General features: G+C 39.4%; 1 protein-coding gene across 4 annotated transcripts in view; it reads right to left on the bottom strand.

The window, feature by feature from the left end:
* Window positions 1-17,500, bottom strand: part of LOC144964420 (uncharacterized) — a 64,830-nt gene that overhangs the window by 47,305 nt on the left and 25 nt on the right. For 2 of the 4 annotated variants that reach the window (XM_078898656.1, XM_078898657.1), the window contains exon 1: window positions 17,402-17,500. This exon is cut by the window's right edge. The gene's annotated coding sequence lies outside the window, so the exon portion shown is untranslated. Of the gene's footprint in view, window positions 1-17,092; window positions 17,295-17,401 lie in introns of those variants that run through there. The other 2 variants (XM_078898658.1, XM_078898659.1) reach the window with 2 other exon arrangements.

Raw genomic sequence — 17,500 nt, forward strand, 5'->3', positions numbered from 1 at the left:
CCACTGGATACAATCCGGACAGAAACACCTCAAGTCTGGGGAGAAGATTTTATATTCAGGGAGAGGGGACGGGATTCATACACAGGGAGTAGGAATAATTCTAAGCAAGTTTGCCCAGAAGTCACTGAGAGGATGGGAACAATGCGGAGAAAGGATCATCATGGCGTCCTTTACAACACGGAGTAAGAAGATCAGCATGAACATTGTACAGATCTATGCCCCAACAAATGATGCAACAGATGAGGACAAAGATACATTTTATGGTCTGCTACAACAAGTCATTGACAAGTTGCCAAGGAAAGACATCAACATATTGATGGGAGATGCTAATGCAAAAGTGGGACAGGATAACGTAGGCTATGAAGGTATCATGGGACGTCATGGCATGGGAGAAATGAATGATAATGGAGAGAGGTTTGCAAATTTCTGTGCATTCAACAGTTTGGTGATTGGAGGATCAGTGTTCCCCCATAAGAGGATCCACAAAGCAACTTGGGTCTCACCAGATGGTGTGACAGAGAATCAGATTGATCATTTTTGTATCTCTCGTAGATTCAGACGTTCATTGGAAGATGTGACAGTACAGAGAGGGGCAGATGTTGGATCAGACCACCACCTGCTATTGGCAAAGCTTAAGCTCCGACTCAGAAAACACGGGGCCAGATCACATACAAGAAGAAAATTCGAGGTGAATGCACTTGATGGGGAAAAGAATGAGGAATTCAAACTACAATTGAGTAATAGATTCCAACCTCTTACTGAGCTCGAGGAGGACATAGATGTAGAGTCACATTGGGCAAAGATCAAGGAAGTCTACATAACAACTTGCCATGAGGTATTGGGGGTAAAGAAATCGGAACATAAAGAATGGATAAGTCCAACCACCTTGGACCTTATTGAAAAGAGGAGAACAAGGAAGGAACAAGTGAATGCAAGCCGAACAAGGGCTTCAAGACTGGATGCACAAGAGCAGTATCGAGCCATAGCTAAGGAAGTCAAAAGATCTGTGAAGAAAAACAAGGAAGCATTCATGAACAGACTTGCAGAGAAAGCAGAAGCAGCAGCGACTGGAGGACACATGAGGATCCTTTATCAAACTACCAAGACACTTGCTGGAAAATATGGGAAACCAGAGGTACCAGTCAAAGACAAAGATGGGAAAACTATTTTTGGAAAAGAGGCTCAATCTGAACGATGGAGGGAACATTTCAACTGCCTTCTGAACAGACCACCACCAGACAACCAGCCAGAAATTTTGCCTGCAAGGAATGAGCTACCAATTAGCTGTGATCCACCATCGATAGCAGAGATTGTGGGTGCCATTAACAAGATGAAAAGGGGGAAAGCTGCTGGACCAGACCAGATTCCACCGGAGGCTCTAAAAGTTGATGCGAAAAGAAATGCTGAGGCCCTGCACCCACTATTTGAGAGAATCTGGAATGACGGGATATTCCCAAAGGATTGGAAGGAAGGACATCTTATCAAGCTTCCAAAGAAAGGGGACCTCAGTAATTGTAATAATTATCGAGGCATCACTCTTCTTTCTATCCCAGGAAAGGTTTTCAACCGTATTATTTTAGAGAGAATTAAGAATGCAACAGATGCTAAACTGCGGGACGAACAGGCAGGTTTTCGGAAAAGCCGTTCAACCACCGACCAGATTGCCTCTCTGCGAGTCATAGTAGAACAGTCTATAGAATGGAACTCTCCTCTTATTGTCAACTTTCTGGATTACGAGAAGGCTTTCGACAGTATTGACAGAGCAACATTGTGGAAAATTCTGGCACATTATGGACTCCCTGAAAAGATAGTAAACCTCATTAAGGAAATGTATGAAGGATCAAGTTGCAGGGTTGTACATGAAGATCAGCTTACTGACAGCTTTGAAATTAAGACTGGTGTCAAGCAGGGATGCTTGCTCTCACCATTCCTGTTCATCCTTGCCATTGATTGGCTAATGAAGGAAACCTCCAAAGGGAGAAGAAATGGGATACAGTGGACCCCCTGGACACAGTTGGATGATCTGGATTTTGCAGATGATCTGGCTCTTCTGTCCCACACCCAGGACCAGATGCAAGCAAAAACCACAATTATAAACAGCCTCTCGGAATCAATTGGTCTAAGAATTCACCCTGCAAAGTCAAAGGTCTTGAGGATAGGTACGCGTCAAAGGGAGCAGATCAAAGTAAAAGATCAGGAACTCGAAGATATAGACACTTTCTGCTATCTCGGAAGTATAATTGACAAGGATGGAGGCACGGAAGCAGAGGTGAAAGCACGAATAGGAAAGGCACAGGCTGCATTCACATCTTTGAACAGAGTTTGGAGAACTAAAGATATCTCCCTTCAACTAAAGCTAAGACTTTTCAACTCAAACGTGAAGTCTGTCCTACTGTATGGATGTGAAACTTGGAATGCATCACAGGCATGTATAAGGAGGGTACAGATTTTCGTAAACAGGTGCATGCGTAAGCTACTCAGAATAAAATGGATGGATAGAATAAAAAATGAAGAAGTATGGAAAAGAACACAGCAGAAACCAGTGGGAGAGGATATAGGAAGAAGACGATGGAGGTGGATTGGACACACGCTTAGAAAGAATGACTCAACTATAACAAAGAAAGTATTGGACTGGAACCCTCAGGGCAGAAGATCAAGGGGAAGGCCACGAGGAACATGGAGAAGAATTAAAGAAGCTGATATACAAAGAAGTGGTAAGACCTGGAATGAGATAAAAAAGTTGGCTCAGGATAGAGAAGGATGGAAACTGTTTGTCTGTGGCCTATACCCTGACCCAGGGTGAAAAAGGCAATGATGATGATGTCGCTGATTAGGTACATAATGCAACACGTGACATTCGTTCGTCATATCAACTGGTGCTATCGTTTAGGTAAATTACAACATCCGCCAGCCGGATCATAGAACGTGCCAACACTAAGTGTAAGCTTGAAGGTATAATATAGTCTGATATAACTTCGTGAGAAGTTATCACCAAAATGTCTGTCTAAAAAATATAACAATAATAAAGAGCTGAGTGACGCCAATTTCGTTCCATCTACAATCTTACAAACCTCTTAATCGAAAATAACACTGGGATTTAGAATTAGAATAAAGAAAAGATAACTCCGAAAAGACCAGTCAAACAAAAATGCTCACATAAACCAAATCAGGACCAACATTTAATGACGGAGAGCATGAAGAGATGCTTTTATACAAATATTTTAGCATGATTAAGAACAGAAAGAAAGAACGAAGGAAGAAAAAAGAAAGGAAGAAAGAATGAATGAACGAAAAAGAAAAGCCGTTTTCCAATCGCTCAAAAATCAAAGCCAGGACAAAACCCAATCGACTTACTTTACAAAGGGAAAGAGAAAAACAGTTGGTTCCGACAATAAGAGCGCAAAGGGGACAACACCCCCCCCCCCCCCCCCCCCCCCCCGACACACACACAACCCACGCGGCCCATGTGGAAGCCTCATCCGCTGAGGGAGATATATACTGAAAACCAAATATTTGGTAGTGATAAACCAAAGACGAACACATTCAATTCACGGGATCCAAGAAGCTGAGACATAACTTAACTTTTAAAAAAAAAAAAAGGGGGGGGGGGGGAGAGAGAGAGAAAGAAGAAGTAATCTAAGGATAGAGTAATAGAGCAAAAAAGCTTCTAATGTGTGGACAAAAACCTAACACACATTCAAGTCGAATGAATACAAGATAAATATGAGTGAAATCATTTTTTTAACTGAAAAAATGGTATCAGCAAAGACCATCAGAAGTGCCTGCCCTAACATGCGCCAAAGAGTAATCTCAAAGCTGAAAAATAGGAATTTGAGGTAAAAAAAAAAAGAGGAATCCCCTCACCACGAATATTCTCTCATCATTCGAGATTGGAGATTCTCGCCGTAAATCGTTTATTAACCATCTCCGCTGGTATTCCACCTCCAGTCATACAATCATCATTTTTAACAATCGTACAAATATGCAGTCACAAATGGCACTCTTCATCGTTCACATAAAATTTTCGTTGAATATTGGCCCGGCCAAAGCCCTATATAGAGGGCCAAGGCTCCGGCCAATAAGCCTAGTCGAAAAAGCGGAGTTTGAAGCAGGATCGCGGAATGAAAGGCGATTTAGAGGGATGATAGGCAGGCACCTCTGGGCCATAATGACATATTATATAAACACATGCTTAATAAGATTATTTATTGTTTTTGAATAGCAATTTATGCCCAGGTTAATGGGGGAGAAAAGTCACGACATCGCAATACTACTTTCCTGGTTCCAAAATCCTTCGGAGGACTAGAATATGTGAAACATTGAATCATCAGGTGGCATAACTATTTTAGTAGCAGAGTGCAGAGGCGAATTCATAGGGTTACGGGACGTAAAAGAGCGAGGTTGAATGACCAGCATTACTATTTAGACTAGAAAATAAGATGCCACCACTCACCAATCCGAAACTAGATGAGCATTTACACAAAGTATGTATTCGGTCCCCCGGAAGAATAGTTTTACACTTCTAATGGGATAGGAACCAGTTTTGTTTATTTTTATCTTTAACATTTCACGTCTCTTCCATGGTATAAAGAGTGTATTTCAGAGAGACGGACTGGAACAAGCTTGGCAAACCTCGATCGCCATTCATTCTAAGCTGAAGCGTCGAGCGACCCGCCATCTCGCCACTCACAACACACACAGTCACAGCCACAGCCGTTCGAGAACGACAAAAGACGGGTGGGACGTGTATTCAACACAGGAAGGCTGAATTGTTGACATTCACAACTTTCCTGTCATGTCCCCGTCAATCAATGCCCCCATTTGGCCAAAATAAGACTTTTTTATTTCTTTCTCCGACGCGGAGTGGTAGGCTATATTTAATTGTTGCTTTAGTTAGGCCTTCAAACGATTACTCCAATAAATATCTAGCCTGCAGAATAACGATGACAAGACTTCATTATTGAACCCAACAAGCACTGGATCTATATTCTTTTTTGTTCCAACATAGTGTACTTGTACAACGAAAGCGTTAACCAGTTGACTGCAGTACTCTGGACAAACACGTATTTTAACATTTGGCCAGAAAACTCGTCCTTCAAATATCGATCGATCCAAACCTTGGACCTCGCAAGGTCTTCCTTCAGCCTCAGGTTTGAGATATTTGAAGGACGAGTCTTCTGGTCAAATATTTTGTTGTTGTTTTTCTCCAGGAGGCATTCAACCTGGTTGATCTAGAAAAAAAGGCGAATAAAAATGGCAACCATTTTGTTTTAAGTTAAAAATTAATCATTTTTCATATCACTATTGTCCTACACTCAAGGACGAACTATAAAGATAAGCAGATAAAGTTTATCGTCGAATGATCTATGCATTATTAAAGCAACACTTAATGGCTAATTGCTTGCTGCGATCTGAACATGTGTACATGGCCAAGTTGGACGACGGAAGAGTTCACCAAATCAACCATCAGGTTGCATTAGATAATTACTGTACAGAACAGATGTCTGGATGCTACAGATCTGCCAACCCTTTCACATTCCAAAAGTGGAATCAAAACGACTAAAAAAAAAAAAGAAAAAGAAGAGGAATTTGAGACTTAAGATAGGAATTTGTAATTCCGTGTTTCCTTTACAGATTGCATCATGATCATAATGTGTGATAGAGATTGGAATGGGGGAGGGGTAGGCAAGAGCAATTAATGTTCATAATTACTAATTACTACTCATCTGGAAATCCTTTAATATTATGTACTGTAATACAGACCTGTCAACCCTTCATATTCCAAAAGTGGAATCAAACATATTAAAATAGGAATTTGAGACAAGAAATATGAATTTCTTAACAATGGATATTTCCCTATTGAAATTACCACCATTTTTGTCACCAAAAACATAAGACATTATTCTGGCACGACTGGCAAAACTATCACAAGTGTTAGGCAATGGAATGGGGAAGTGCGTTTAATCGGAAATTTAGAGACAATGGTGGTATGGCGGAAAGGAAGGATGAAAATAGGAATGATTGCGCCAGAAGAGGAAGGTTGGCAGGTATGTGTAATCACACCCCCCCCCCCCCCTTTTTTTTAAAAAAAATTTGTTCTTATCATTATCATCATTCCGGAAAATCGGAATTCCAGAGACAATGACAGAATGACGGAAAGGAAAGGAACATTCATTGGCCTCACATTTTGGACACAACCTAATAATAATACCTCGGAGTCATTGACACGCTTAAAATATCAATTATCTGACAACAACTGCATACACTTTGAAGGGATGACGAAAATGTTGCTACTGGAAGCCCGAATGAGCTGTCTTCGCCTAATTTACTGAAGCTTACAATTCAATACTTATCTTTATTTTTACACTTTGAACGGACTCATCAGAGACACAAAATGTGTATTGATTGGCCATAGAGGATGATGGCGAAATAGACCACAACTCACAAGTTTTAAACATGTTTTTCTTTACTAGAGGCTCAGATATGATATTTCAAACATTTCCCTCTATTGGACCGCGGGATTTTTGCATTGAATGCGGAATCGCAGGAGACTCTGGATACGATGTTTCGACTTGTAACAAAGTCAAGTGATGTTGAGTTGAGCATGATCCGTGACAATGAGCACAATACTTTGACCACTCAGTTGTGTTAGTTGGGTTAGACAGGCCTTTTCCAAACATTACCCCGCTTGACTCAGATGTAAATGAATACTTGGCTACGGACACAATGATGTAAGACGATGTAAAAAAAAAATAATAATAAAAAAAAAAGGGGGGGGGGGGGGGGGATTTACGGTAATGTAATGGACATTTGATTTCATACGTCATGGTGGATAGGATGAATAAAGATTTGCGAAGCGCATGGAGCATGAGGAATCCATAGAAAAGCCGTTTCTATGTTTAAAAACGTTCTTTTTCATTGTTTAATAAACTTTTGGTGAAGGGATACGAAGTGAGACAAGGTGGGTATAACCCAAGCCTGCCTAATTCTGTGAACACACAACACCAGAACCCTGTCATATCAACTAATACGGTCACCACAATAAATAATAATAATAATAATAATAATAATAATAATAATAATAATAATAATAATAATAATAATAATAATAATAATAATAATAATAATAATAATAATAATAATAATAATAATAATAATAATAATCAAAATGGGAGACTTATTGAAGAAGAATAATAGGAACAAACAAACAAACAAAAGCACCCACACACTCACATCATAGCAAAACCCACAGTGAAATTTATTTTGCTTCGCAGAAATCTGAATGTGCGTGAATTATTCTCTCTCCCTTACTGAAGAACAAAGTTCGTTCATTCATACTTCCACCAGTTGCTGGCAAATACATCAGTCAGTATGATTCCCCATGCGGCGAAAGGAAGCGGTGTCCGGACCAACTAGGTGGATCTGCTGGGCCTCGGGGAAGCGGGAAGGCATCATAAATAAAACCCGTGTCAAGCGAAACGAAAGACCCGGCGGTACAGCCAGCGGGATGGAGGGTAAAGAACAAAATGCTTCTGGTATTTCGTAAAATATATAATATGTATTACGCTAGGCCAAGATACATTTCTCGTCTGCCTCCACCAACCATCTGCTGTGTCTCAATGGGTTGCCTTTATTTATCTACCCTACATGCTCAACCATAGAGGAGAAAAATATCGTCTCTTTCAATTTAACGTATCCTCGGCCGTCAGAGAGTTGTATGCAGTGATTGTATCTCTTCCGTCTATATAACATACAGCATTCACTAAATTACAACGCAATATCAATATCGTTGACTTACTTTAATTAACACCTAGACGTTAGCGACAGTCGCGGATTGCGTTAAGATTAGGTAAAATGAAATATATTAAATCGTTTCATATCCACAGAAAGCAAAGTTCCACCTGTTCTTCTGCTTGTCTGATCAACACAGATGACGTGTAAACGTCAATCGATTCTCTGTACTTAAATTAAAACAAGAATTTGGCCAGCATCATACAAGCTGTAAGAGAGCAAATACGCCCTGGCAAAATAAAATGGGACAGAGTGTGTGTGTGGGGGGGGGGGGGGGACAGAAGAGAGAGAGAGAGGAGAGAGAGAGAGAGAGAGAGAGAGAGAGAGAGAGAGAGAGAGAGAGAGAGAGAGAGAGAGAGAGAGAGAGAGAGATTTAACAAGCCGCGAGGATGAAAAAAGAAAAAAGAAAGAAATAATAAATGGCACTAAACCTTCTCCCCGTGTGCAGCCTGAAACCATTCTATTCCCAGATCCTCACGGGTGGATCAGGACAGACAACACACTGCAAGACGCATTCCTGCCTTGGATCCAGACGGAGTAGGGAATGGATGACACGTTTATCGGTTGGGTGAAAATGTCTAGAATACCCGCCAATAGATCAGAACAAAACCTCATCCTTGGTGCTTTACAGAATCAGCACCCCCCCCCCCCCCCCCCCTCACCCATCTTAATTATACCAGAATCACCCTGAATTCTCCTGTTTACAGAATCAAACACCTCCCTCTCTCTCTCTCTCTCTCTCTCTCTCTCTCTCTCTCTCTCTCTCTCTCTCTCTCTCTCTCTCTCTCTCTCTCTCTCTCTCTCTCTCTCTCGGGCGACGTCTGAGGACATAATATACTGGTTTTCCTCCTCGTCGTTGGTGGATTGCTTATATTCGAGAAACCTAATCTTTAACTTGCTATTAATCGCGACCCCCGAGATAGAAGAAGCGCACAGTCGACATGCGGAAGAAGACCCAAGAAATGGAAAGGAGTCGGACAGACAAAACTACACGAGTGAACTTGAGAGTGGAGGAGGCAATCTCCGGGCCTCGTGAAGACATGTCCCCCGAGGGCAAATGCGATTGAACATCATCATAAAAGGCCCATTCAACACCCTGGCTCTTAACAAACGGGCTACATTATGCCGGTACTCTGTGATTCACCACTATGCTGTAATGGTTTTAGAAAATGGAGTACAACTAAATAGGGAGCATAAAAGGTACGATAAAGGGGTGACCCATGGACTACACGCTATTATTATCCATGACTCATTACCCCAATGAAGTGGTGTTTTAGGTGATAAATATCGAAATAACAATCAAAAATATGAAATGTTGTTTAACCCTCTCCTTACCACCCATAGGAAAATCGTCACATTCGTTACGATACAGCCAACATTTTTACATTCTAGTTTCTTTTGTATATCATAATATTTGAACAAACATGTTTGCTATAGTTGAAGTATATTCACACTGTGTTGAAGAGCTCGTTTAGCAGAAAAAAAATATGTATAGCAAGAACTTTCAGATATTGTGTTTGAGTGAAATAAATCTATTTTTGTATAGGTTGGGTGTGAAGTTTTGGGGACAATCCGGAAAATGACCGGTAAGGAGAGTTAAGTCTATGTGGTCTTGTGGTATGACACTCGCCTTCAGATCGGAAAGTCTTGGGTTCAAGCCTCACTCAGCACATAGTTGAGTCCTCAGAAAAGATTTTTTACTCACATTATTGCACTGTACTTAGGTATAAAATGAGCATCTGGTCGTTAAGAGTGTCGTTTCTGTTGGAAAAAATTGTAATATCGCCTAATAGGCGTCATGTCTCATTCTACGTGTTACTGTTGGTCAGAGACTTTTTGTAAAGTGCTTTGAGCATGTTTAGTGGATGTTGCCCTATACTATTTAGAGGATATGGAGGGCTAATAGTGGACAACATTTGAATCGCGGCCCATGGTAATCTAGAGGATATATGGAGGGCTATGAATGGGCAACATATGAATTGATGGGCCCATGGTAATCTAGAGGATATGGAGGGCTATGAATGGACAACATTTGAATCGTTGGGTCCATGGAAATCTAGAGGATATGGAGGGCTATGAATGGGCAACATATGAATTGGTGGGCCCATGGTAATCGAGAGGATATGGAGGGCTATGAATGGACAACATTTGAATCGATGGGTCCATGGAAATCTAGAGGATATGGAGGGCTATGAATGGGCAACATATGAATTGATGGGCCCATGGTAATCTAGAGGATATGGAGGGCTATGAATGGACAACATTTGAATCGATGGGTCCATGGAAATCTAGAGGATATGGAGGGCTATGAATGGGCAACATATGAATTGATGGGCCCATAGTAATCTAGAGGATATGGAGGGCTATGGACGGTTAACATTTGAATCGATGGACCCAGGGCAATTGAGAGGATATAGAGGGCTAAGGATGGACATTTGAATTGATAGGCCCATAGTAATCTAGGGGATATGGAGGGCCACGGATGAACATTTGAATCGATGGGCCCATGGTAATCTTGGAGGGCTAAGGATGGACCATATTTGAATCAAAGGGCCCATGGAAATCTGGAGGATATCGAGGGCTATGGATGAACCACATTTAGAAAAACTTTCTGTCTAAGCTGCCCACAAGTTAGCAGACCAAACACCCATCAGTACATGCCTGTCACCTGGATCAGATGGCTGGACTTACAGTTTGTGAGCACTTATCACAATGGATTGACACAGCTAAATTCCAAGCCTCTGCGATGCACTCAGCAGCCATAATGGTCAAGCTACAAAATTCCTTTGAAATGAAATGTTACTGATGCAAAATCTTGGTTGATATGCTTCAATTATCAATTTTTTTTTTTTAATTCTCAAGGCGGTCTTGTCCAGAGATTTCCTATAGGGGGCAACGTAGCCCAGCAGCACAGTCTTTGCCCCATACCCGAAAGGTACTGAGTTAGAATACCTGCTGCACAGTGTGACCTTGAGCAAATCACCTTGCCCTAGCTCAGTTGCGGCGCTGCACTGCGGCTGACACCTGGGTTATTCCAGTCTTCCCTTGGTATAGACCCTAAAGACAAATTTTCGCTCTATGGGATAAATAAGGGAATTTTAATACTTCATTTTAATTTGTGGTGACCCTGTACTTTAGTCTGTTTACATATTCACACTTTTTAAAAAAGTGATAACACTGGAACCGAAAATCATGAGTTCACCGCTCGGATCTTTAAGAGAGAGAAAAAAATATATGCAAATATTGACCACATAAAATACAGTGTCAACTTGTCCAGAAAGGTTCATCGTGAAAAAAAAAAAATAATAAATAAAGTGGTCAAAAGTGTAGCATCAAACTAAGAATGAAAAGAAAAGAGGACTAATTTTTAGTTTTCTGTGCAAAGTTAAAATTCTGCACCCCCAAAACCCAAAAATTCAAGGCCATAATAATAATAATAGATTTGGAGAGAAAAAAGGCCGTTTCTGATTCAGTGTTATCACTTATAGTGATAGGGTTGAAAAATTTAATAAGTTTCTGACATTTTGCAGCATCAAAATTATAAATCATTGATCCACTACACATGCATATGTTATAGAAAATAAAATCATGTGTACCAGTGTGACATTTGCTCTCTAACAAGGCATATATTTTGTAAGAATATTTTTTCACCATGTGATCATACATAAAATAAAGAATCTAATTGATCACATGATCATCCAAACCAATGAATGCCTCGAGAAACAAATGTCCCTTACTTGTGCATAAATGTAATGAGTCAAATATATAATAATTTTGATCTTGATAATTTTGACAGTGCTACCAACATTGTGACCAACGTTCTTTGAGATGATGTTTGATGTCTCACAGTGTCTGAAATATGGAGTCCATACTTCAGGCACTGCAAGACATCAATCATCTGTACATCTGCATTTCAAAATAACTGAAAACAAGCCTCTTTTTCTCTCACTAACCATTGAAAATTGCCTAAATGCAACATCCTGAACCAGTTAACTCTCAAACCTAGGAGTGAAGGAAGACCTCGTTAGGTATAATCCAAAAATCACAGTGACCGACTACTCTAGTTCAACGCAATCAACAAATGATTGAAGAATAATCAGATTAAAAACCTGTTGTCACATCCAATTAAGATCAGGTATGTGCATCAAGAATAAGCACAACCCTCAAGTTATGTTTCATGTAATTTGTCTACAACTTGAACATGTCAGCACCTTCAGCAAAGAAAAGAATTGTTATCTGCTGCAAAGATAGCCTTAGATTACTATGATCTGAGAACAAAACTGCATATTATGCCAAAATACCACTTTAGGTACTGATCAGTGTTTGGATTATGGAGACACGACTGTAAGTTGAAAATTCATATATCTATTGCCCCAAAAGTGATAAATATATTGCATGATGTCAAATGGAACCTTCTTGTCAATTTATAGGCAGGCGCGAGTCACTTCTGAAAAATTATATAAATGGAACTTTTCCATACAGCATGATACACGATGCGGCACTAGATATCCTGTGAGAGAAAAGCGATCAAAGCATATGTATGAAAAGAAACTAGCCATGCTGCCCCGGGGAAGTGTAAAAAAAATATTCTGGTCAAAGACTGCTCAAATCTCCGATTCCAAAGGCTAGTTTTTAGCTTAGTGGCTGAGACCAGCTTGTGTACATACTGGATGTCAAAGCAGACAATGGAGCACATCCTTAGAGAATGCCAGGACAGGCCCAGAGGCACTGATCATGACCGAAGAGTCTGCTCCCAAGATGCTGTGGAGTGGGTTCAGTTTTGGAGCGACAAGCTATGATGATGAGCTTTAATGTTGAGATAAACTACTCAGCCAAGTATCAACCTCGTTTATACTTTCCAGGGCTGAGAATATCTGGTCACAAAAAGGAGGAATTATTTTTTTCTAAACAGGTTGATAAAGAAGCGTATACATATTTCAGCACATAGATCATGACTCATTCATGTGATTATAACCTATTAATATGAATTTCATTAACAGTTAATCAGATGCTTAGAAAGAGTAATTATGTACACAATCTTATCTCTCCTACAATGGTATCATGTGGATCATACAATGTCAACAGTGACAGTGATTGTAGTAGTTGGTAGTGATGATATGGTAGTAATTGTGGGGAGAATTGTGCAGAACTGGTGGTTGTAGTGGTAGTGGTTGGGATGATGATGTGGTGGTACCATGTGATCATTCAATGTCAACAGTGATTGTAGAAGTGGTAGTAATGAGGAGTGTGATGTGGTAGTAATTGTAGGGAGAACGGTGCAGAACTGATGGTTGTAGTAGTAGTGGTAGTGGTTGGGATGACGATGCGGTGGTACCATGTGATCATACAATGTCAATGTCAACAGTGGTAGTAGTCGTGGTGGTGATGAGGATGATGGTGTGGTGGTAGTTGTTATGGAAAAGTGGTGGTTTTAATGCTAGTGGTTGGGATGATGATGTGCTGATGGTGGTTGTAGTAGTAGTAGTGGTGGTGGTAGCAGGAAGATGATGTAGTGTTGGTTGTATTATTGATAGCTATGATAATGATTTGATGGTGATGGTTGCAGTAGTGGATATTGTAAAAGTGGTAACAGTGATGATGATGATGATGTACTTGTTCTAGTGGTGGTGGTAGGGAAGATAATGTGGTGGTGGTTGAAATATTTGTGGTATGGATGATGATGCGGTAGGTGTGGTAGGGTTGATGAAGTTTTTGTGGTAGTAGTAGTAGTAGTAGTAGTAGTAGTAGTAGTAGTAGTAGTAGTAGTAGTAGTAGTAGTAGGGATATTGATGTGGTTGTTGTAGTACAGGGTTGCCCATTCAGAAGGCAAAAATTTACTGAACCTTTATACAAACACATCGCCTAACCCCTTTCTGAGTGCTAAACTCCAGTAAAAAAGATTACTTATTTACATTTTTTTCCAGTTTATCAGGCGATTGGAAAACATACTGAGGGTTTATAACATACTGAATTCTATAAATATACAGAAAATAGGCAATCTTGGTAGTAGTAGTGACTGGATAGTGATAATTGACAAGGAGGTGGTTGTTGTAGTGGATGTTGATATAGTGGTTGAGTTGAAAAATGTGGAATTGCGATGGAGATGGGCGGATATGAACCATTATTAGGCAGAAATCTGTCTTTAGGCAGCAGATTCTCATGGATAATGATGATGTGAAGGCAGTTGTGATGACACTGTTGATGAGCTGAAGGCTTTCTTTGAAACCATAAGACTATTATTAAGACCTCACTAGAGTGTGACCAAAGTTGTTGTTGTTTGTTGTTTTTAAGGGTTTTACGGCGCTTGCAACACATTTAGGTTATATCAGCAAGTTAACCATAACTCAAATTTTTTTGTTCCTTCTGGCTATAATTTTTCTGGTGAGTTTTGGTATAGATAGTATGAAGATGACGTCAACTCTGGTCTTTGTTCTTGCTTTTTGCCATCCACTTATATATGAGTAATTCTCACTAAACTGTGGTAACAAGACTATAAACATTCAAGGTTACACATAGTTTTGTGTGTTGGTCCGTTATACTACCGGATGGCAATGTTGTGAGCTTCTTAGCCAAGCGCATTCCTATATCTGAAAATTTAACAACAGAAACAATGGCAAACTCTGGCTCCTTAGTCCTGGTGGCTCTGAAGGGCCATATTTCAACAACAACAAAAAATGAAGGTAGTAAAAGTGAAATTGAAACCTGTCTAAAGATTACTATTTAATCCAGGCAGCCATGTGGTATGATACTCGCTTTCAGATTAAAAGGTCCTGGGTTCGAGCCTCAGTCAGCGCATCGTCTAGTCCTTTGAAACGACTCTTTACTCACATTCTCTCACCATATTCAGGTGTAAATAAGTACCTGGCCGATAGCAGCATTGTCTAAGTCAGAAAAAATGGTATTATATCGCCTAAGAGGAGTCATGTGGTCATGTCTCAATAATAATAACAATAACAATAATAATAATAATAATAATAAATAAATAATCACCATCATCTTCATCATCACCACAGTAATGGCAATAATAATACTGGTAGTAGAAGTACTGTAGTGGTGTAGTTAGTAGAAGTAATAGTAGTGGTAGAAGTGATGGTAGTAGTAGTAGTATAGACCTGTAAATGAGCTCTATAAAAATTGACTGAAACTCTTCGACAAACTGAAGATTCAATTATTTTTTAAAAAATTAAGGGCATCATTGGAGAGGAGAGTGATAAAAACAATACATTAAAATAGTGGGGGTTATTTCTTACTGGAAGTATGACTGCCATAATTTGATGTAGAAGTAATGCTAAATAAGCATGTCATTCATATAGGTAAAGATGACTTCATCAAAGTCATATTCCTGCCTCTGAAATTTTTTTTGACATAGTCAGAAAAATAATCACCATTATCATCTTTAACTTCTAGCCATGACCAATTGAATTTATTCCTCACACTCACATCTTTAACTTTATTGATGCTCGACAAGTCTGAATTGCGATCCACGAACAGCTCAGCCATTGTGAGAACATTAGAATAATGTAGCAATGAGCAAACTTGATTTTCAATCAGTAAATGACAGAGAAAAAAAACTTAAATAAATATGACTTCTGGCCAATACACTGAATTATTAAGTAGAAGTGAATTATCAAGAAGAAACTTCGGCAGGCGTAGCGGAAAAATTCAAAGAATCGAAATGAAGGTAAATCGCCACAAAACAGCAAGCTCGCTTGGGCTTGAGCAAAAACAATGGCAGAAAACGCCCTGATTTGCACGGGAATTAATTAGGCTACTTACCATTGTTCTTATAATCAGGTACTCAATCAGTGAAGAAACGGTCAACCAGTTTGTTTACAATGTGAGGCAATCGAAATGTGCTTTGTAGCAATCTATCCTAATCTAACTTTCGATTTAAAGGTGTCTCCATCATCTACTAGAGATGTTACTTCCGGCATTCGCATTTTATTTTTTTTTATACTTTTAAACCCCTGCTTGTAATTGTGGTCAATTTTGGCTTAGACGAAACAGTGAAATTTATCGCTCGGCGGCTCAGTTAAAATTGGCTACCGTTGGGATCACGACAGGTTGGAAAGTGAAAAAATAATTTAACGAAGGCTGTGTGAAATTACACTGGGATGTGTTCAGTCACGCCAATTCTAAAAAGCGCCGCTTAGCCTTGGCAATAAATCCATCGTTAATATTAACGGCTCCCATGAGCTATGCGTAGCGTTATGGAACACTCCTAATTACTTTACGGTCATTCGACTACGATTTGTGAATTCTTTCTTTCTTCACTTCTTTCTTTCCTTTTTTTTTAAATATTTGAATTTGACAAATTGACTGATTTCAGTTAATTGACTGAGAATTTACAGGTCTAGTAGTAGTAGTAGTAGTAGTAGTAGTAGTAGTAGTAGTAGTAGTAGTAGTAGTAGTACCAATCAAAAGTGTGGTGGTGAAGACTAGGATGATATGTCACATGCAGATGGTTCATAGGTGTTTCAAAACTAATTTATGTACGGTCAAGTCCTTATAAAATGTCAATTCAAAAGGCCAACGAAAAGTTTATTTCAAATCTAAAAGGACGTGTGATATTGTCATTCTCAAAAGATTTTTCACACAAGAAAATTTAACCCGGGTCAGTCACGTCTGTAGAGTATTGTAGATAGATCTAGATAGCTAGATAAATCTCCGTTGATGATAACCGCGAGACGGTTCTTCAGTTCTGAATGGGTTTGTTTGAAAAAATAACATCTTCCAAAAGATCAGTGAACATAATCTGAAACAGATGTGACTGTGAGCTAGGAAAATTGAGGGGTTTTTTGTTTGTTTTGGTAGCAGTAGGCCCCATACATTTCATATTATTATTACTTTTACTGTTTTCTCAGAGCTCTCTTTTTTTTCGAGGCAATGACGACCCATGGGCCTGTCTTAGACAACATTATCCACGACCAAGGATATCCAACCATTTCCTTCCATTTTATTTCAATAATTATCTACAAACAGTCAAACAGTATCATACACAGTTAACAAACTCTCTCTCTCTCTCTCTCTCTCTCTCTCTCTCTCTCTCTCTCTCTCTCTCTCTCTCTCTCTCTCTAACATGTAGGTTAACTTATCTATAATTCAAACTATTAGTTTCGTTTACGTTCTTATAGCCTACATTAAATTGTTTTTTTTTTTTTTTGTTTTTTTTTCTCATTCCTCTGACCACTACACAGCCCTGCTGGACAGTCATAGTCATAGCTGTGATTACAAAAACAAAAATATCGGCAGGTGCGAAAAGAAATAAATCAGAAAGTTAAAAAGATTTCCAAAATGTTACCGGTTCAGACGTCTTTAAGGGAAAAAATCAAAACCAGTCCGTTGAACACAAAGAGAGAAACAGATCAGTACACTTGTATTGAGCAGACAAAGTAAGTGAGGCGCCATTCTTGTCAAAGGCCAAGGCGAAGGCCTCGACGTGCAGCTGCCTCTCAGCAAACCAAGCCTGAGTAAGGGACTGATGACGCCATCTTGGTCTGCACACTTGCTAACCAACAGATTCTCGTGATATCAATGTTGAAGTGTAAAGTTATAAAACATATTTTAAAATCTTTAAATGTAAAACTTAAATATATAAATATTAACTCACCTTCACATAAACTTGTACTTGCGTAACTTTTAAATCAAACCAAGAATTTACAAATTAAATCCACTTTCGACGAATCGAACACTAACACAACGTTTGTCG

Source organism: Berghia stephanieae, chromosome 2, assembly GCF_034508935.2.
Source record: "Berghia stephanieae isolate SIO BIC M18660-M18661 chromosome 2, UCSD_Bste_1.3, whole genome shotgun sequence".
NCBI lineage: Eukaryota > Metazoa > Mollusca > Gastropoda > Nudibranchia > Aeolidiidae > Berghia > Berghia stephanieae.